Source organism: Lepisma saccharinum, chromosome 8 (assembly GCF_977018435.1).
Source record: "Lepisma saccharinum chromosome 8, izLepSacc3.1, whole genome shotgun sequence".
Lineage (NCBI taxonomy): Eukaryota > Metazoa > Arthropoda > Insecta > Zygentoma > Lepismatidae > Lepisma > Lepisma saccharinum.
In genome coordinates this window covers 27,658,415-27,680,971 of record NC_139236.1, presented here as the reverse complement: position 1 = coordinate 27,680,971, position 22,557 = coordinate 27,658,415, and the positions used below count along the sequence as shown (strand labels likewise).

General features: G+C 39.3%; 1 protein-coding gene across 2 annotated transcripts in view; it reads left to right on the top strand.

The window, feature by feature from the left end:
- Window positions 1-22,557, top strand: part of Shrm (shroom) — a 510,449-nt gene that overhangs the window by 235,945 nt on the left and 251,947 nt on the right. The window contains exon 1 of one of the 2 annotated variants that reach the window (XM_083126365.1): window positions 22,157-22,429. The exons of the other annotated variant lie outside the window; for it this stretch is intronic. The gene's annotated coding sequence lies outside the window, so the exon portion shown is untranslated. Of the gene's footprint in view, window positions 1-22,156; window positions 22,430-22,557 lie in introns of those variants that run through there. 2 annotated transcript variants of the gene reach the window in all.

The following is a 22,557-nucleotide window of genomic DNA, read 5'->3' as shown; positions in this document are numbered from 1 at the left end:
GATGAAAACAAACAAATAATACTCCAGAATTTGCTGTTCGGCACGTTAGTCTAGGCCGCGGATGAAGTGTTGATGTAACGCAAATCAAATGCACTTGAGAGGTAACTCCGGAACTCCGTGGCGTGACAACTTTTGGGTGCCTGTCAAATGACTTTTCACTGCGTGACGCGTGGCGAGTCCCATCGCCGCTGTTTTGGCTTTGGACAACGGAACCAACTACCATTGCTTTCAAACAGCTCTCCTCAAATTGATGGGCCAACACTGAAATTTTCTATAGCTCCCTACAGGGATGGATCTTTGGATGAATCTAACGAAAATTCCTACGTCCAAAGTCTAATTTCTGAGACCGAGATCACAGTTTGAAGAAATTTCAATTTCAATTTTATTACTCCATGTAAACCATATACATTGGTATTTGGAGGGTTCAGTACAGTTCATATAAAAAAATATATAATTACAAAATTTCTATAATTTACAATCTAGATATTCACTAACGCTATAATATTCCTTATTAACTAATAGTTTCTTTAATTTGTTTTTGAAACTTGTCATACTTTCTGCTTTTATATCATTTGGTAAATGGTTGAATATTTTAATTGCCATCTGTCGGGCAACTCTTGAACTAATGTTAGCCTGGTGAAGTAAAGCTTTAAAAGCTGTTTATTTCGGCTGTTATGTGTGTTCTATTGAACTTCGCAACGCAATATTTTTTCTCGCATATAATGACATTTCATATATGTACAGTGAAGGGAGGGTTAATATTTTGAATTTCTTAAACAACGTTTTGCACGATTCCCTAGGCTTTATACCTGCTATAATCCTAATGGCTTGCTTTTGTTTTCTAAATGCTTCTAAACTTGCCGGTGAGTTCCCCCAAAATTCTATTGCATAATTTATTAGTGAATGAAACATTGCATAATATACCTGAATTAGTGAATTTGTTTGAAGTGTTTGTTTTAATATCCTCAGTGCAAATATTTTGGAATTTAGTTTTTTAACAAGTATTTTTACGTGGTTTGACCAATTTAGATTTTCATTTATAGTAACTCCTAAAACTTTTGTTTCTCTAACTAATATTACTGGAAGATGGCTATTCTTTACTACATCTTTAATTTAATTTTTTTTGTTTAGTGTGAAATAGCACGTAATTTGTTTTCTGTTCATTCATTAGTAATTTGTTACTGTCAAACCAAGTTTTCATTCCTTTCTTTGTTTTCTCAATGTTGGCTTCTAACTCGTTCACATCTTTTCCCTTTATTATTGCGCTAGTATCGTCTCCGTACAACAAAATCTTTGTATTCTGTATATTAGATGGTAAATCATTTATGTACAAAAGAAAACGTAGTGGGCCTAATATTGATCCTTGGTGAACTCCATATTTTAATGTCTTTAGAGTGGATTTGTATTTTCTTACGTTTCCTTCTCTTTCGTGGCTAATTTCAACACATTGCATTCTGTTTGATAAGTATGATTTCATAATTTCAAGCGCGTTACCCCTTATCCCATAGTGTTCCATTTTAGAAATTAATATTTTGTGTTTTACTAAATAAAAGGCTTTTGTCAAGTCGTAAAATATTCCGTGAACCGAGAACGTGGCGGACGTCACAGATAACGTGTTCGAGCAATGTACACCAAACGGCAAAATAAATAGTATAGGCGAATTGTCCATCTTCATTTTCATTAAGTCTGTGATGGTCATGAAGTGAAAGAAAAATTTCAATAAGCAGAGGACAGCATCTGCTTCACATGAATTCCACATTTTAAAACAATACAAGAAATATAATGCGAAAGGATGGAATAAGAGATGTCTACGATTATCTTATATTTGCCGTTGGCTGTACACTTTGAAAAAGATATGCACCTACTTGATGTATGTAGTTTGTGAGTATATGGTGCAACCAGGCACCAAAGATGGCGATGAACAACTCCAAATCTGCATGAACACTAAAAGGAGTTTCCTGTTGCCCCCACTTTTTGGTGACATCTCAGTTGCATATTTGTTAGTGTGTGAACTATGAAAGTTCATTAATCAAAATTGTATTCTTTGATTTGTTTGTTTTAAGTCCACTTTGTGCACTAACTAGCTCTCTAGCCTTCTTAAACCCGAAGGTTTATGGCTGCAGCAACACAAGCGTTCCATCTGTCCCTATCCTGGGCAAGATCAATACAATCTTTTCCATCCTTACCGATTTCCTTTAGGTCCATCTCAACGTTATCCCTCCATCTTCGTCTTGGCCTTCCTACAGGTCTCTTACCATCAGGTTTCCCAACAAGAATCCTGGAAACTCTTCTTTCTTCTCTCATTCGTGACACATGGCCTGTGCCATTTTGTGCACATATAGGCTAATTGAGACTGGACCTACAGTTTAAAGTTGCAATGTGTGTCAAACTGTTACCGAACCCTGCACCCCCTTGATTACAAGGCAACGATGTTACCACTACGCCATCGGGGAGGATGATTTCGAATAGTTATACGAGTCATTATAACATTGCAGAAACAAATCAAGCTCGGTGTTACACACACAATAACTAATGGAAATATAAAGAAACGGACTTTTTTGCGTTTTTGTCCTCATTAAGATAAATTTTTGCATTTTTATTATGAAATTCACTTTGCATTGCAATGCTGAAACAGCATTGAAGACTCGAGGGAGAATTCACAATGCAATCATTCTATCTGCTGCAACGAGATCCTCACAGGCACTTTTGTCGGAGCCTGTACCCGAGTGGCTTAGTATAGGAAGCTCGCGCCTCCGAGTTCACGGCGTGGTATTACGAGTTCAGTCGCCTGTTCTCGTCCCATGGCTATGCAGGACCGGTTCTCAAGATTCCCCCCTCCACCGTCACCAACCTCCCGCCTCTGCACTTATCCTACCTTGGCCGTCTTACAACAGAACCTGCCGCAGTGTTGCCAACCCTGTCGTGATTGTGTAGTTGACTCTTTGCGGCGGCACGTTGCTAAACTCTCACGTGTTACGATTCAAGCTCCCTTCAGTAACTCCAATTAAAAAGAGAATCCTGTGTTTTCCAGATCTAGAAATTATCGATCTAAAGCAGAACACCTGGCCTTCTAACTTATCTCCAAATCAATACGTCCAATATATGCCTATTATATTGTGCGGAGACCTGCAGTGGTCGATATTCATTGATCCAGAGATTGGGGGGGGGGGGGGAGGATGTAAAGCTGAAAATTCGTGGAGAGTTACATTGAACCTTTCTGACATTCTGAAAATCCTAGAAATCTCATATCTGCGTCGATCCAAAGTGGTCTCCAGTACCTGGCGTATTAAATTATTTTAAGTTCATGTGATGCACAGATAAGCTAATCGGGACTGGCCTTACAGTTTAAACTGGGATCAGAACTACTATGTTCCTCCACCGGGAATCGAACCCGCTACCCCGGTCGATGGTGTGGGTGGTCATCTGGTATTGAACATTTTTGTCACCATAGTGGCTGTGTAAAGAAAAATAAAGTGTCATACATGTGTACATACACACTTGACCAGGGGCGGCGATTGGTGGGCAGGTGCCCCCGTCTTTTCGCCACTTTTGCCCCCGCACTATGCTAAACCTTATCTACAAAGGGAAATATACTGCCTTTGTCCCCCCCACTTTTGGCACCTCCCCCCTGGTTTTGGAACCCAATCGCCGCCACTGCGCTTGACATATGAAGGGGTGGGCGTGTAGTTGTTTTGTAGCTCCCGCTACCCCTCTTTCGAAGGGAGTTTCCGCCCGCCACTGCTTACTAGGGATGGACGATATCGGAAATTTAATATCGTGATATATCAAGAAAATATCGTCACATACGATAGGATATTTTTTCCGTATCGTGATATCGGCGATATACCGTCTCCACGATATATATCGCCGAAATATCATGACAATATATCGCCAACACGATACATATCTCTAAAATATCGTGAAGATATATCGCAGACACGATATGTATCGCCAAAATATCGTGAAGATATATAGTTTAGTAGATAATCGCCTAGGCGATATATTTTCAATGTCGCGATATATCGCCCAGCTTACCATTGCACTTAGAAACTTGGAACCAAAGACAATCGAAAGATAAATCTTCACAGAGTGTAATGATAAGAGCTTTTACGTTTTTGTTTTGGAAGTAGTTTCTCATATTTCATTTCAGTGTTTTATTTTCATTTTCGGAGTATTATCTTCTTCCCAATTGATGTTCTTTTGTAGAGGGAGGCCGGGGACTGAAGCCTCCAACTCCCCTAATTTCGAGTCCCGCGAATGGACCACGCATTGAGAAACGTGGATGTATCAGAATATTATGTATTATAATGAGGGTTGGGCTGTCGTAAAGGAGACGTTCGATTTCCGGCGTGGCAGCTTTTGTAGTCTGATTAAAGTGTTGCATTATACATCATATATAGAGGCGGTGGTAAAGATCATGAGCACGTATTAAACCCCGGATTAGATCCCCGTGGAAGCACATTGCTCAGTGGTTCGGATCCCACTTTAAACTGTAGGTCCAGTCCCGGTTAGTCTGTCTGGGCATAAATGCGTTCAAAGCAAGCTTTGAGTTGAGTTAATGTTTTAAGTTTAAAGTAGGATCGGAACCACTTGGCATGTGCCTCCACAGGGAATCTTACCCGACACCCCTCGATTGCAAGGCGACGTTACCACTACGTCATCGGGGAGACTCAAAACAATCTTTAACAACAGACGTTTCGTTGCTCGAAAGTTGGCTACCCTGTCCTGCACCAAGAGCATTTCTTTTCGAGAAGACGATCTCCTCCAAGTCCAGGATCTCCTCCACTTCCATCGTATCTGGAGCTTTTTTTTTTTCTTTTTTAGAGCGAGGAGTGGATGTAGGAGGTTAGCGTTGGAAACAATGAAAGGGTGCGCTTTGGCAAGTTTTTGGCCTGTCCACGGTCGGACCCCCGAAACAAAAGACACTCCGCTGCCCGTATTTGAGGTCGCAAGCGTTTCTTGTTCACGAACAACCCGCGAACTTTCGCTTTTTCCGCGCTGGAATGCAGGTGGGAACGCTCTTGGACTACTACAAGTGGTCGCAGTGTTGCCATAACTGGAGTGAGAAAATTCCTTGTACTACCATCTCGCGCAGAGTAATTTTGTCGGGGGGAGGGGGATGGGGGGGGAACTTGTTCCGTCAATAATCAGATTTGCTTTCCTATGAGGGATTTTTCACGATATATTCCGAAACTGCGCTGCTTACGTGTACTTTTAGTCTTTTATTTATTTCTCCTTATTTTTCATGGGCAAAAATAAGGCTGTACAGCATTTATTGATTATTTGAAAATATTCAATTCGTAAATATATTTTATCTCTAATATTTCATTGCATAGCAACACTTAATAATTGGAATTTTAAATTAGTTCACCTGGGGTACAGAGGGTTATCCTGAGTTGTCCATGTGTGGATGAGGGGGGAGGTTGAGTTCATATTTAGTGGCGTAAAGGTAAATTTAGAGCCAAAATGACCATAAATTGGGCGTCTCTGAAAAATTTCAGGGATAGGTAAGGGGTGGTGGATTACGTATACTTTGTTTAGTAGTCAACCCTCATTCTGCTATTCTTTTCCTGCCTTTGACGTTCTTTTTTTAGAGATACTTAGCCAAAAGGGGAGGGGGGTTATGACCCCATTAACCCTCCCTTGGTTTGATTAATTGATTGATTTGCATTATTTTACTTTTTGTGCCACTTTGGGCTAATTTGCGAATATGGGGATGAGTGATGATATGATGAAATTGATGAATGGACACTCACAAACATCCATGCCCAGGTCGGGATTCGAACCCGAGACCCCCGGAGTCGTAGCGCGATGTGTCAACCCTCCCTTGGGCGTGAAGGATGACGTTTTCGGAAGGAACACAATTGCTTACACATAGTACACCCCTGACATTCCATTCCCTCAATTTTGAGTCTCTGGAGCCTAGATTCACAGCCAACAAAATCCTCTGTGGAGTTTGTGTACTAGGTGTGCGTGCAATTCGTCTGTTTACTTCCTTCACCAGCGCCACGATTCGCCAAAAGTGGCAAAAAAGCGACGTAAAATGATGCAAATATATGCTCGCGTAATTATTTAAGATTGCTTCTCTACAGCTGATTCAGACGCCTGGATGTAATAGAACATTTGTTAATTTCACGTAAGTCTACTACCTCGAGGCTAATATCGGCAGCAGCATTATGCAGCGTGACAGGAATACAACATTTACTGTTACCATGTCCCATTCAGAGGTCCTGGATTCAAATCCAAGACGAGGCACGCCCTTTGTTTCACCAGTTTCTCATAATTGTGTGGCCGACCTCCGTGGCGGAATGGTTAGCATAGCGCGTTACAACGCCAGGGGTCCCGAGTTCGAATCCCGGCCTGGTCATGAATGTTTGTGAGTGTCCATTCGTCAATTTCATCATATCATCACTCATCCCCATCTTCGCAAATTAGCCAAAAGTGGCACAAAAAGCGAAGTAAAATAAAGCAAATCAATCACTCATCCTCAACGTCGCGATTGACCAAAAGTGGAAGAAAAGTGACGATAAGTAACAAAAGTGCAAGCAAAAATCAAATACCGTGTATGTTGATGTTGAATACAATGTTAGGTAACAGTTGTCATGGATGGCAACACTGTGTGCTTCCGCCAAGGGAAGCCGAGCAGGCCTATGCACTTGAGGTACACCACGTGACCTGGTTCGACTGGAAGATCGGAGCTGCATCAAGTGCACGTTTTTTCTCGGAATTCCGTGCTGGGGATGAAGATGAATCCGGTTGCCATGGCGACCCAGGCTTTGTGCCAGAGGGCGTGCTTGTGAGGTTCATGAGCAGTCATTAACAGCTGGTTTGTTGCTTTTGGTAATTTTTGGGGCGAGCCCGGAAACGTCCGGTGCACAACTGCTTTACCTTTCGAAGGTTGGAACCTTCAACGTGGCTCAACCCCCCCAGACCAGAGCCAACAAGTTCCCACAGCCTTTAGATTTGTTGACACTTGTAATAGTCTTGCGTATTATTATTCTCAGAACAAAAGTTGCAATAAAGCAATACATGACAGACAAGCACGAATTAGAGGAGGGATCCGGACACCCCCCCTCCCAGAAAGACTTGCCAAGTACTAACATTAGATAATGAAAATATACTTGCTTAGCGTATAATCTTCTATGATTATTAATGCCCTCTTAACTGATTGGAAGGCAAGGATTATGTTGGGATCATACGGCTTTGTAGGACACACAGTATCAAAGATTTAATCTTGCACGCTACTATTTATGATATGCTTAAAATATCACCAGGAACTTTATTTTTTGTCAATTGGATGTAACATCCTTTTTTGTTATTCAATAAAAAATCAATTTATCAATCTATTAGACTTTATTTTTTCTTTGCCGGACACTTGTTTCTTTTGTTTTTGTTTACAAATTATGCCGATTTTAACTACGGGTAAGCTAGATAATTAATATGTGCTATTATATCTCCATTCTTATACCGTCTTTTTACCCATTCGCGTAATAATAACAATATAATATTCATTTATATATCTTAATTAGTATTAATTTAATTTAATATACATTAATTTAAACATTATTTATTTTATTTTATTATTATTGTTCGGACCCCCACGAAATATATTTCTAGATGCGTGTCTTGTTACAGACTTATTTTTGGGGAGTCCAACCAAGTTGATTCTTATGTAAAAAAAATGTAAGATGTTTGTCAACTGAGAAATTGTATGAAAATGGACCTTAATGGAGGAGCAGCTGACAAGTTAAAGGGCATGGACTTCCTAAGTCACCCACTTCCGCTGATTACGCCTATTAGCCCAGTAAATAAAGGTTTCATGTCGGGAATAATTCCGTAAAAGCTGAATTTTGGTCAGTTGTTAGAACACTACTAGTAGTGCAAAATACCCTCCTTGCGGTGCTTCCCCCCAGCGCCCCTCCAAACATCAATTTCGCAGACACTCAGTTATTTACTTATATCTCCGTAACCAATCATCGTAGGCAGGTAATCTTTTTTTCGTCTTAATCCTCGCATCTCGCAACCTTACAAGATATAAAATACTATTTAGTTCGAGAATTATTAAGACTATTATCTTGCCGTTATTCACATAAAGTATTATAAATAGTGAGTTTTTCCTACAAAACTACTATTTTTTTATTTTTCAAAAATAGATTTATTAATATATTATTGAAGTTTGCACTATTTGGAACATTTCTGGAATAAAAAATGTAAGTTGATAGGTGCCACCGTTCCCGAGATATATCAAATCAAAAATATCCAATATGGCGGACTCTTTTCAAGATGGCGGCCGTCAGAACGCATAAGGAGATTGGCTACTCGACTGAACATATCTTAAGTGGTACAACAATTAATTCAACAGAGTCTCTTGCTTTTATTTAAAAGTCAATGGTTCCCGACTTAACCGCTGGATTGTGATAAAGAGACAATTTTTTGGTACTATCCTCCATTTGGAGACACATTTTATGGTGTACCCTTCATTAAATTATATTAAAACTTATATCGTTTTAAAGCTTATAAAATATGCTACAACTTTTATTGAAAACAATTTCTTGTCGTTTAATTTGTTCAAAAGTTAAAAGGCGAAAACTGTAAAAAATACTAGCAAATTTCACCTTTTGAAGATTATTTTTTAAATTACGGCCAAACCACAGACATAACCGAAAATTTAAACAGAATCTTTTTTGTAGCCCATGTAATGAGGATTAGGAAGAAAAAATATTACATGCCTACATTGATTGGTTACGGAGATATAGGTAAATAACTGAGGGTCTGCGAAATTGATGTTTGGGGTGTCGCTGGGGGGAAAGCACCCCGAGGAGAGGTGGGATTTTTTACTACTAGTAGTGTTCTAACAACTGACCAAAATTCAGCTTTTACGGAATTGTTCCCGACATTGGCCTTTTTTTTTGGTCCTTCATTGACTGGGCTATATGGACCCATAAAGAATTGTTTGGATGTAATGTCGCAAGTGGCGCTGAAATCAAGGGTTGGATTGGAGAGGATGTGAAGACTTTGACCAGATCAGAATCCTGAAATACCCGGATAATAATGAATCCGGGTACCCGTTTCTCGGTTCCGGATCTGGATGTTCTCGCAAGCAGGTAACCCGGATTCGAATTTTTTGTCCGTACGTAGAACACCCTTCTCGCTTTGTCATACATACCCACAATTACATTAATTTTGTTTTACGTTTTCTCGATGGCGTGGTTGTAACCTCACTTTGTAATCAAGGGGCTCCGTGTTCGATGCACAGTAGAGGATCATACTTTAAACTGTAGGTCCAGTCTATGCCTAAAGTGGACTTAAAACGAACTCAAATTGTTTTGTTGCATGAAACTTCTAAAAAATGAAAACTTTTCTTCATCAAGTCCTTCGGGCAGGCATGTAATCAGAGGGAGAGCTCGGGGGCAGCCCGCCCCCAGAAATCCTGCAAATATGTAATTTAAATAGTGTGTAGAGGTAATTAATTGTACTTCCTTAGCAGGATTAAACATTTTGTATAAGTTGTAATAGGCTGAGAAATTCATGTTCAGGGTTTCTACCCCCTCCAACTTTTTCACCTTTATATGGCGGCTGCTGATAAGAGATGGGTCCTCCCTGAAATAAATTCTGACTACGGGCTTTCATTCTGGTAGGTAATCCGTGACAGTTTCCCTAGGAATTTCTAGCTAGGGATGTAAAATGATGTAGATTTACACGTGTCTTAATGCAAATAGTGTATATACCATCCTGATCACTTCATGGAAACGTTATACACATACAGTATTTCCCGATTCTGGCAATTTTCGCTCATAAACATACTTTTTGTCATTACTCGGTACCTTGTACAGTCACGGGCACTTCTGGATTGTAGTCGAACCCTGAATTTTCTACGACTGAACATCACATCATAAACAAATGTTAAAAGTTTGATATGACCCTTACAAAAGAGGGTGAATTGCAAAGAAGAAAATTTTTAGCTCTATTCTTTTGCGAACTGACAATAGTGTTAATTTATTAGAGCACCATTGCTTTCGCGGGTCGCTGTGACGTTCATTCTTTTCCAACTTTGTACTCTTTGTGCTATTTCGGCGCCCCCTTTGCAGGTTGTCTGCCAGTCATGAAAGTCAAGAAAAAGTAAAGAAATCAACAAGTAGGTCAAGAAGTTATAGATACTTGAGGTCAAGAATTTTTGCTATCACAATGACTTACTGATTGATTTACTTGGTTACTTCACTTTTCTGACCCTTTGGCTAATCGCGAAGATGAAGATGAATGGTGGTAGGATAAGATGGATGAAGGAACAATCAAAAATATATAGGAACGACAACACGACCCCCACTTGAGATTATAGTTGCTGTGAGCCCGGACGCCAGAGCCTAGATAGTCTGACAAATGCAATCCAGAATGCATTAATGGATAGAGCAAGTCTAATTCTCTTGTTAAATACAGCTTCAGTAGGCCTTTTGGTAGGGGTTTTCATTAAATAAATATTTATTTTCTTAATTGCTAATTTCAAACTACCCAAGGGGAAGTTGAATATATAAAGGGCAAGAAACACGAAAAAAAAAAAAATGGTCATGCAGAAGTCAAGAATTTTCGATTTGTTATTAGGATAAGTGCTTGCATGGGTATGGCGAATATGTGGCAAAGTTGAGTAAGGTATGTAGTTTCTGTACCATAAATGTTTTGCACGCATCATTTGTCGTTGTTTTACACCAAGACGTTTTTTTTTTTTTTGACCCTCGTATCTACCACGGAGGCCAATGGTAGAAACAGCTAACTTGCCACTCATTACACGTCCCAATGATTCATCATATTAAGTGCAGTAGCACCTTGTGCACAAGTGCGAAAAGCGATGGACAATGCAGAAATTTCTCAACAGTGCTATATCTTTCCATCACACATCAATTAGTCTATAGATGGCAGCATTGGTCGTGGTACATTACGCAGGAGATAAGACAAACGACAAGAAGTGCAAGCTCATTTTGAAGAACACGCTGTATTGGTAAATGGGTTGTTTATTGGATTACGTGGACTGGAATTAGCTCTTTGTTAAGCGAGCAGTGATTGCAAAGAAGGCGAATAACCTTAGAACAATAAGGCCATTAGCCTCTGGATTTGTATTGACAATTTATTTTGCCTTACCACCTCTGGAATGTTTACCACGAACCAGCCTTCTGGTATCAGTGAAGTCAACGTTGTATTGCCGTTGCAACGCTGTTTGGACCAACAGCTGAAGAAGATCCATTGCACACAGGACCTATGCGAGATTTCAGCATATTTATTTGGGATACACACAGGGTGGCCATAAAGTGGTGAACCAGTGGGAGACCTGATGAGCCACACATTTTCTTAATGCAAAACGTGCCTCGCATGCCGCTACCAGTCTTAGCACACGTCCTCAAACGTTTCGCATGGTATCGAGACGTGACTTGACGCTGAATGACTCTTGGTCTACAACGGAAAAGTGTCGTCTCGAGCCCCGAATAATTACAAAAAATCTGAATGCTTATTAAATTAGCTTTTAGAAAAAGCAATTAATTACACAATGTACAGTCACGGACACTTCTGGGTTGTAACAACTCCATTGGCTTTCAATGAGATCATTACAACTCAGAATTGTCCGTGACTGTACAACGCATATAGCTTTCAAAAGCCACTCTTCTGGGATATCTGAAGGTCACATAGTGAAGCAATTTTTCTGATTTAGGCTAAATTTTCTTATCTTTGGGTCTATATCGTACAACTAGACTCTAAGGCACTATAATTGATGACAATTTATCTTGGAGTGACGTAGGCATCGACCGAACCACTACCTTGTGAAAAATAATTGTAGCTATCCGTGCACATTGGAATCCAGATGCATGGCCTCAGTTATAGTTGATTGATTTATTTATTGATTTAGTTTATTTTACTTCGCGTTTTGTTCCCCTTGGCTAATTTGCGAAGATGTGGATGAGTGATGAAATGATGAAATTGATGAATGGACATTCACAAACAACCAAGCCCGAGCGGGATTCGAACCCGGGACCCTTGGCGTCGCAGCGCTATGTGCTAACCACTCGGCCACAGGGTCCGGCTCAGTTATAGTTGGGTTTCCAGTTTTCAGAATACTCGTCCGATATCAGACGGTATATGATTGCTTTTGAAGTTTACGTGGTTAATTTTGTTGCAAATATAAACCCACATATAGAAAAGCCTGTTTGATCTGACCATTTAATAATATTTTAAAGTGAAAGTGCCGAAATTCCTTTTCGAAAGGGTAGTTGGACACACGGCATGTTTTCCCGGATCTAAGACAATTGCGATGAAGCCAAATCACATACAATTGCCATGATTTTGACGCTGATGGTCATTTTACAAATTAATTACTTCGATCAGGATGACTAACCCGCAGGTGCACTTAACCTAACCTAAAAGTGATTGTAAAGCAAGTACGTTTGCAAGCTACTTTGCCGATTACGTGCGTCGAAGTTTAATCATAAAGGTAGAAAAATATGTGTGCGCTCTCTGATAGAAGTTGAGAAAAAGATAAAGGATTTAAGAAAATATACTGTGAACAAGACTAGTTGGAGATAGATTGTTGAATGTCTTTTCATGTAGTTTTTATAACATGAAGTTATAAGTTAAATAGATGTTGTTTTTTGGTTAACGTTTTGCCTAACTCAAATTCAGGAAGTGTGCGCTCGATGTACGAAATTTCGTTTGTGCGCTTTATGTACGTGGGCTCATCGCACGACACTACCTTGCCAGTCTGAAGCCTGAAGAAAGTGTGAGAAGAATCAGTGTTCTATTCGAAAATATCAATATTTCGCATTCTTTTGTAAGAGGTATTGTACGGGTTGTTAAGTCAGCCTTCAATTTGATAGATGATTTAAAATGTCATCGCAATTGTTCTCACTTCTGTGTTCATCGTAATTGTCCGACTACCGGTTTCCCGTGGGTCTCACGTATTGCACAACACTTGAGCAACCTTGTGTTCTGACGTCACGGGAGAAGGCTTTTTAATTTTAGGCTAAATGCATACGTTGTTATGTTAGGCTAGCTATGTCTAGTTCTCTTAGCCTCAATAATAATTTTTCATTGTACTTATGCTAATGGAACCTAACCTAACCTCGTAGGCATTCCTCATACCTCGTCTGACGTCAGAACACAAGGTGGCAAAACTGTTGTGCGAAGAGCAAGACCCTTTTCCCGTAGCTTGCCTTCTCCAGCATTGTTTGAGTGTTGGCTAGCGAGCGTATAGCTTTTAGCGGATAGCTTGATTTACAGTCAAATGTCAGTGTACATACTTTTTCACTTCACGCTATAGCTGTATATTTCTGATTGGTTTATTTTACTTTCCTTTTCTTCCACTTCTGGCTAATCGCGAAGATAAAAAGAACATATGGACAGCACAACATAAGCACCACAGAGGATTGTACTGCCGGCTGGTCCAGACACCAGTCTCTCGTTAGTCTTCAACAATGCAGTCCAGGTTGTACGTACTACGTGGATAGAGATTGGCTTTCGGGTGCCTTCCGAAAATGTCACTCCTTACATCCCGTAACGTCATGTTTCATTATAGTTGGTTCACTTCCCGCCACAAAGTACTACGTCATCCGTCACTCTCATCGTCTGCTTCATCGCAGAAGCGAGTAAGGAAATTCTTTCCACCTTCGCACGGTGCTTCTTCGATTTGCTTTTGCACATTCAGCACCATACCACATCAAACAAACTTTCCACGTCTCATAGTATTCTATTTTGAGCTAAACAGCGCTAATAAGGCGGACAAGTCATAACGTGCAGAGGCCAATGACCTATCAACAAGGGTGCGGCAAGCTTTAGCAACGGTTGTGGCCGGTTCGCTGACACATCCCCGTACGACCGCTTGCTGTTGTGGCGAGAAGGCAAGAGAGATGTGCTTCTTACCCTATGCAAAATATGCTCATTGTGCCTCATAACTTCTTCGCACTGACATTATGTATTTTAAAACAAAACGCGTTAAAATTATTAAACACTTCAATGCAGCCACTCGAAACAAATTTACTGTGGTCGACATTTTAAAAGGTGAGCGTTGGCAATTCCGCTCTTACTGTCAAGTATGAAGACTCCCTCCACACTTCTTGCGTGCTTTAGAGATGTGAAGCGGCGCACAGACTTCGATTCCCAACGTTGGACGAAAGTCAGTTCTAGGAGGGGCAAAGAATGACGTCCAAGGGCACCTGCAAGGGTGCAGAGGGTCAATTGCCCGATTTCAAACTTTATGCAAATAAAAATACATTTCGTAAAATTTTCTTGCTCGCTTCGCTCGCGATGCCTGCTTTTCTTACTCTTTATCAAGTTCTAATCCGTAGCTGTGGGGCGGCGGGATTCGGCCCTGGGCACCGAACAATCTAAATGAAAAAAAGTTGCCATGGCGCCCCATGCAATTATTTGCGCCCTATTAAATCAATATTGTTTTAAGTTTGCAAATAAATTGGATCTAAAATTTTTCTTGCTCGCTTTGCTCCCAATGTATTATTATTTTCTGTAATGCATTGTAAATTACCAGAGCGAGAGAGAGAGAGAGAGAGAGAGAAGTAAGACTTCTCTTAATTGATTTTATCTTAAATGCACGAACAATCGTTTTGAGGAAAAGGGGCGTGCACATTCGAGAGACAATTTATATAATTTTTGCTGTTGGTTTATTATGAAATGGATGAATTGAGTGTGTAATGTATTTAAATGATATATATGTTGTACTGATATATATATTAAAGAAACTTTGAATACGTACACAATTTAGTGTTAGCATGTTGCTTATGTATGTACGTCGCTCCATATTGCATATGTGTAAAACATTTATATCATGCATGAAAGTTATACATGTTAGACCTTATATAAAAAGAAATATTATATCCGGAATTAATTTATCAAGCATTTTCTTTCTTTCAAAAATACAATTTGTGTGCTTGGTTTTCATTATTCATGTGAAATTGAATGTTTTGGAAAAATATTTCAAATCGTTTGTTGCAACACAAATGCTTTAGCACAGACTTCTACCTCTTTTGCTTAATTTACGAGGATAATAACGTCTTTGATACTACTACTACTACTAATAATAATAATGTTATTATTATTATTATTGGTACATTTATCCTGGTACTTCCCCCTCAGACAAAAATTCGTGGTTGCGCCTCTGCACACACAATAGTTCGGTTCTTACTGTGTCAAACTTTTGTGCATCTAAGGGCACACCATTCCAACCATGTAAGTGTTTGTCCTGTTCACCGGATACCCAACATCCATGTAACTGTTTTATCGGGTCAGGTCGGATACCCACCATCCTTACACGGGTGAATCCGGGGATACCCACCATTCATGCCGCTGTATTATCAGGTCAGTCCAGATATCCACTATTCATGTAACTCTTTTATCCTTTTTATTCCATAACTCCTGATACTCACTCACCATCCATTAGACTGTCTTGGCCGATCAAATCGTTATACTCGCCATCCATGCAATTGCCTTAGCTGAATAATATGGTGAACCGCGGTTCAATACAGCTTTAAGAGATGGGACATATCTATGTCTGAGTAACTATCATATTTGCTTTATCATTTAATAATTTCTGTCACGTAATACCTCCGAATTGATGGCATCATTTTAACGATAGAAAACAAGTACTGCCTCACGAGTTTGTACGTCTAGGGGGCGGTGGACTTGGCGATTTCGACAGCCGATGATGGATGGTTGTCTTGTACTTAACACAGATGCGTCACAGTCGTGACTGCTGGAATCCTTGGGCTACCGAAATGCCAATTTAATGAGTCGAGAAAGCCGGTAATTGCCGAATAAAGAATGCGAGAGTTGTGGGGGAATGCAGGGGAAAACATAACGAAGGCAAAGAACCCGAAGTTGTACGTTACGAAGCCTTGTCTCAGCAGTCAAAGGATCTTTAGTGGCATCGTGTCTGTTATCTGTTGAGATGTTAGGATTTGCTTACTAATAGTTGCGATTGCATAGCCTAGTATTTCATCAGTGAGATTCGACCTTCTTTTCTGCTTTTCCCTTCTGTTTGTGTTGAATTCTAAAAATAAGTGTATGTGGAAATGATGCTTTTGGTGATGATGAAAAAGGCTGCTTGCTTGCAAATCGTCGAAAATATATCATCATGCAGGAAACTCTCGTTCAGTCTCGATGTCAATCACCCATATACCTCAACTAGATGTTCCTCATCAATGGAACTGTTTTATCCAATCACTCAGAATACTCACCATCGATGCAGCTCTTCTATGCAGTCCTACCGAAAACACCCATCTATGTAACTCTTTTATCTGGTTCATCCGGATAACCACCATCCAGTGGCGGCGATTGGGTTCCAAAACTGGGAGGAGGGGAAATCAATCAGGATACCCCCCATCCATATAACTGTTTATCCGATCAATCAGGTCGGGGTCTCCCCGATGACACACTGGTAGCGTCGTTGCCTTGTAATCAAGGGGTCCCAGGTTCGATACCCGGTGGAGGCACATAGTGGTTCGGATCCCACTTTAAACTGTAGATCCAGTCCCGATTAGCCTTAAGGTAGACTTACACCAACTCAATCAATCCATCAATAAGGATACCCACCATCCGTATACTGTACCTGTTTATCCGATCAATCAGGATACCCACCATTCATGAAATTGATTCACCTCGATAATCTGGTAATCATGTTTTCAATTTCCATACAGCCTCCCTGATGGCGTAGTGGTAACGTCGTCCATTGTAATCAAGGGGTCCCAGGTTGGATACCCAGATGAGGCACGTAGTGGTTCCAAAAACTGTATGTCCAGTCCCGATTAACCTGTATGTGCATAAAGTGGACAAGTTTCAGTTTCTATAGATCCTACAACTTTAGAGATGCACGTCACATATTTATTTATATTTTATCAAGGAGCTTATAATGCTTATGCAGCAGGGTGCGAAATTCCTGGGGGGGACCCCCCACCAACAATATTGGCCTCAAAAATCCCCTCTACCAAAAATTTTCGGGGAAGGGGAGAGTTTTGTTACAACAAACAAAAGATAAACAATTACTTTTAATTTCAAATATACTGTACTAAGAATAATATCGAATACATACAGAAATTAGAGTGGTTGTGAGTGTTTTTTCTCTCTCAAGAGATTAACAAACCTATGTACATCAATACGCACAATAAAAGTAAAACAAGAATGCAAGACAATAATAACTGTAAAATCTAATTGATTTATATTAACATAAAGCAAAATCTTTAAAAAAAACTTACACATAATAAAACCACTTCAACTATTTCATAATTTATGAACCAGTTAAAGAACGTAGTTTGCTACATTATAATATCAAGATATTTAAAAGTAACAAATTTATTTATTTTTGGGTAATTAATAATAATTATATATTTTTAATTTAGTAATTTATTTTTATTAATAATAACATTATAAATATGTATATCGTATAGTTTATATGTATGTTTGTGGGGAGGGGGTTTGTGTATTAATATCTTTCTCCCTCCCACCAGTCTTAAATGATATCGCACCCTGTTATGCAGGCTTCCATAACCGAAAACCCCAAAACTATCTCGCTCTCCGAAAGTGTTTAGTAGTCCTCTCTCTCTCTCTCTCTCTCTCTCTCTCTCTCTCTCTCTCTCTCTCTCTCTCTCTCTCTCTCTCTCTCTCACTAACAAAATTTCTAATTACGAGTTCCAGCCTGTTTTTTGTGTATTTCTCTTTTCATCCAATCACGAAGGAGCAAAGTAAAATATGGAAAAAGCACCGAACTTTCTGTTCCCATGTAATTATAGATTGTACGTATGATAGAGATATTCGGTTGGAATTGGAGATAAGTTACAATGGAACTAACGCAAATGTGCAGTAACCACCGCACAAAAGGTGGAGGAAAATTACATTCTTCCTTATTGGGGGCTGTTAAACCATGTGACAATGGAAACCACTTAGATTTTGTTCTTTTCGTGAATATTAACACCGGGATTTCACTTATTACCAAACCCATATATAACATTCGTCGTGTTTATGGAGTGCAAAGGTACTTCATTAAGGTATTGTGTTCTTTCAGCAAAGTTTGGTAACGGTTCCCTGTGGGAACTCCAAAATATCGGCTTTGGCCCAGCATCACGAAGTTAGTTTGGGGGGAGAGGTTTGAATAGAAGTATCTGGTTGCGGTGTATAAAGTCAGAAAATACACATGATGGGACTCGATTCGTTGACCACGCGTTGCTAATATAAACCTTTGGCACACATTCTTTAAACCCCTGTGCATTTACCAGTAATCGAACGCGGGATCCCTTCATTACAAGGCAAGTTAACTTAAAGTGCCAGGTAAGCCATGTTGCTGTTTTGTATTTAGTTGGTCCAAATGCTATATTTACTATCTCGGTGGTTGAACGCGTTGAATGGTCGATCGTGATCTCGCTAGCGAAGGTTTCTGATTCGAGTATAGGCATGGACACTCCTTTCTGAATGCTCCTGCATCAATTCCATTCTAATCATCATTGATCCTCACAGTCGCGATTAGCCTAAAGAGAAGAAGAAAAAAAGACCTAAAAATATACTCTTATACAAACAATTAAATAATAATTATCGTTTTAGTGTAGAAACCAAAAGTCTGAGTGAAATACGTATATTGAAAAATTACAGGCCGATATATTTTTTTAAAAAAATATGCAAATTTGTTCGTAAACTTTTATCTAGACAGTCTAATGATGTGACGCATAAAAACAAATGAAAGTTTGTGAATAAAATATGAGAATACAAAATGATATATCAAAGCTCGAAGATAGAGTTGTCTAGGCCACGTTGAAAGAACTCCTGAAGAGAAAATATTAAGGCAAATATATAACTGGAAACCAAATTGCTACAAAATCGCGTGGCGAGCTTCCCCGATGGTGTAGATCTAATGCTATCACCTGCAATCAAGGTGTCCTACGTTCGATCTCTGGCAAGAGCACATTGTACAGTGGTTCAAATTCCTGTTTATTTATTATGATGCACACAACAGGCGGCTGTGCTCTTCAGTGGGCAGTAAATTTGCTACATTTGGAGATTTATACAAAAAAAATATATATATACACAATACACATTTTAAAATATACAAAGTACATATAAAAGTTACATATAGTATAGCTCCAGTGCCGACTCTGTGCATAAAGTGGTCTTAAAAGCTTTTTGACAAGATCATAAGGACCAGATGAATAAGCAACTTAAGAAAAGGATTGATTGATTTCGCTGTACTTCGCTTTTCTGCCACTTTTGGCTAATCACGAAGATGAGGATGAGTGATGTGATGAAAGTGATGAAGGGACACAAAAAGGAGAACCCATGACGCCCAACCTCCACCCGCATACATTGAGAGGTATGCGCTTAGTACCCTGGTGTCAGATCCGCGGAATTTCGGTTCCCTCTTTTTTTTTCCCCTCCTTCATTATTGATACAGTAAAACCTCGTTAATCCGGACTAATGGGGGGAATAAGTTGACCGGTTTAACGAAAGTCCGGATTAACTGAAATAACCTAAAAGAACAGTAGGAAGTGCATTAAATCTCCGTTTATAGCAACAAAACACGTTTATTATGGTGTATTTAAAGGGCATAGGCCTAAATACATTATACAGTACAAAGTCTGCGGGATACAGAATTTCATCATTGGTTGACTGCCTTTTATTTGTGAAGTTCTCTTGTTGACTTCTAGACACATTTACAACCTTGCATTCTGCTTGTTGCCTTTTGCCTGTCCTGATTAAGCGAAGTCCGGCTTATCGGGGTCCGAATTAACGAGATTTTACTGTACTTTGTATGTGGACCCCCATTGTTCCAGCAAGAAACTTGGTTTACAGTCAAGATTTATGTGCTAGTAATGGAATAAAATTAATAATATTTGTTTGTTAGTAATAAAAAAATGGTGTAATGTGTTAGAGGTGAGAAAGAATGTTATTTCTTGAAGAATATTAAATAAGTTAAAGTCTCTAAAATGTGAATATAATAAGAAAAAGTTAAAGAGAAAAGAGAAGGAAGATATAGATTTAAATATAGGAAAATAATAATGTTAATAATAAAGAGGAATAAATCTATGACTTAATATAAATATCGAAGGGTGATAACAAGGGATTAACGGACACTCACAAATACCCATGCCCAGGCAGGGATTCGAACCCAGGTGTGCTATCCACTCCGCCACGGAGGCCGGCAAGACCTGTAATTGAACAGGCTGAGTAAGTTGATCTCATTTCTAGCTGTCGACAAAACACAATTCTTCAAAATTTACTTACTGGCTCTCAAAAACCAGAAATTAGCTTGGCGATGACACGCTATAAACCCTACACCACGGAGAGGAGATTTGATTCGTCATGCCCACCAGCCGGGTTGGAGCACATGCGTCGGTGTCTAAAAATAGCCTACAGGTGAGTGCCATCGACTCAAAGAAAGGAGAAAAAACAACCTTTAATGAGATAACTACTGGACGTCCACCTAATTAACGGTCTGGAACTTGTCATTTCCCGTGATTTTTCTTCAAGCTGGAGATTATAACCCGACAATAGTAATAGTCGCACACAAAAAAGTGAGAAATCTAAATCTCCAGTCATGTATTTATGGTTGGAAACTATGCGGCAACTTGAAAACCTGTATATCAGTGTTGCCAATTACAACAATATAAAATGCGCTGTTTCCACCTTTCCTCGTCCCACGGTTGACTTTACGAGCATTTTCAAAATACATGTTTACTGTTTACTAAAATAGCCAGCAGTGGCGCATCAACGACACATCTTCCTGGGTTGCTGACGAGCCTCCCCCCCTTTTCAGTTATTTCCTACTAACTTCATGGAAATTACGTTAATTGGTGGTTTATTTCGATTACTCTGCCCTTACTTGCTCCATAAATATAATACATTTATTCGGTATTATTTTGAAGAGTTGATTAATAAGACCAATATGAACACCAATTACATTGTACTAGTCACTGCCATCAGTGGTGCCAAATTTTGAAAAACAGTGTGTGGGCTGAACTCTTGAGATTTTCTTTTTTAAAAAATATGCAATAATATATGTCTGAGGATTTGCTTTAAAATGCCTTTTTTGTTCATTGGCCAGAAAATGTGAGTTTTTACGTTCAAAAACCGTTTCAGGCTATTTCTGAAAGGAATACATGCATTTTGTAGTGACTTTTTTTTTGGGGGGGGGGCATATTTTAGTCATGAGTATCTATTCGCAGATAACTGCTTTTGAGTGCCTAATGCGGGAAAATGACAGACAAAAAATATGTCCGTGTTCATCAATTGTAGTGCCTAATTTTATATTTTTCGGTGCTTTATGCCTACCTATTTTGAGAGTTCTTAGTGCCTATTGATCTTACTTTACCAAAAACGATGTGACCCCGGACAATGTAAATAATAGGACACTGAAAAGTATCATATTGCTCATGTAACAAATTATTATGACATATTTTGGTAACAGTCAGTAATTCAGCTGTGAGAGTTTTAAGTGCATAATGATAAACACTTTGTTTTCTTAAGCGCTGCGAATTTATTTCTATATAACAGGCAAATTATTGGGTGGGCTCCAGCCCCAAGGGCCCATATAAGTTAGAGCCACTGACTTCCATGGCCGAGGGTCCTAACGAGTCCAAGCTCTTTCCATCGGTTAGGTAAACATTTTGCATAAATTGTCTAAGAAAATTAATAAAACATCTCAAAATTGTTCAGAACACACCCAAAATAGTTTTATTTTAAAAATAAAGCATTACCCTAACAAAATTAAATTTAAAAAACAAGATTTTTTAATGGTTAGCTATTATTTATATCTGAACAATTAAGAAAGAAAATGTTATTGGTTGTAATTTAAACTTGTTTATTAATCATAAATAAATAGTAACAATTAATCCGAAGCGGTTATCTTACTGTAGTTTCTGCAGGTCTAGGATAATAACAATGAATTAATAAAACAGAAAGAACACACACGAATAAATATTCATGCCCAACCCAGGATCACAAACTGACGCGGTGTTCATAGCACGTTACGATGCTAACTCCTCACAGCTGTGTAGATTTCTTGTGGTAGTTTGCACCACTGCAGGTATACCAGACGACACATTCCAGCCGCTGAACGCGCATGCGCAAACGATCATCTCCGTTAGGCCTAACCGTGCAAGTTTCCATTCCATTGTCGGTTATCAACCAGTTCGGTGTTGGCTTGTGGTGCTTTAACGCTTTTGCACTGTTACACGCATCTATTATATGTGACGACATTGGAATGCCAGATGCTAGTTTTCACGTAATATGAAACGCTTGTGTTGGTGCAGTGAAACCTAGGAATGTGTGACCGAATCGTTAATAGTGATACATGGATGTATATACCTTGGTGGCCACGTGAGAGTGATTGGTTTAGTGATTTTCATTCCCTTTAGCAATCGTCTTTGGCCAGCGTGGAGAAGGAAGTCGGTTCAGAGAACAGGTAGGAGACCCGCTACATATTCAATAAAATAGCTTAAGGCTTAACGATGAAACGGCATCTATACGCAGGCTGTCAGTTGTTATCGGAACCTTTTTAACTCGAAACTAGTTTTTGAGATGGCTCATTGT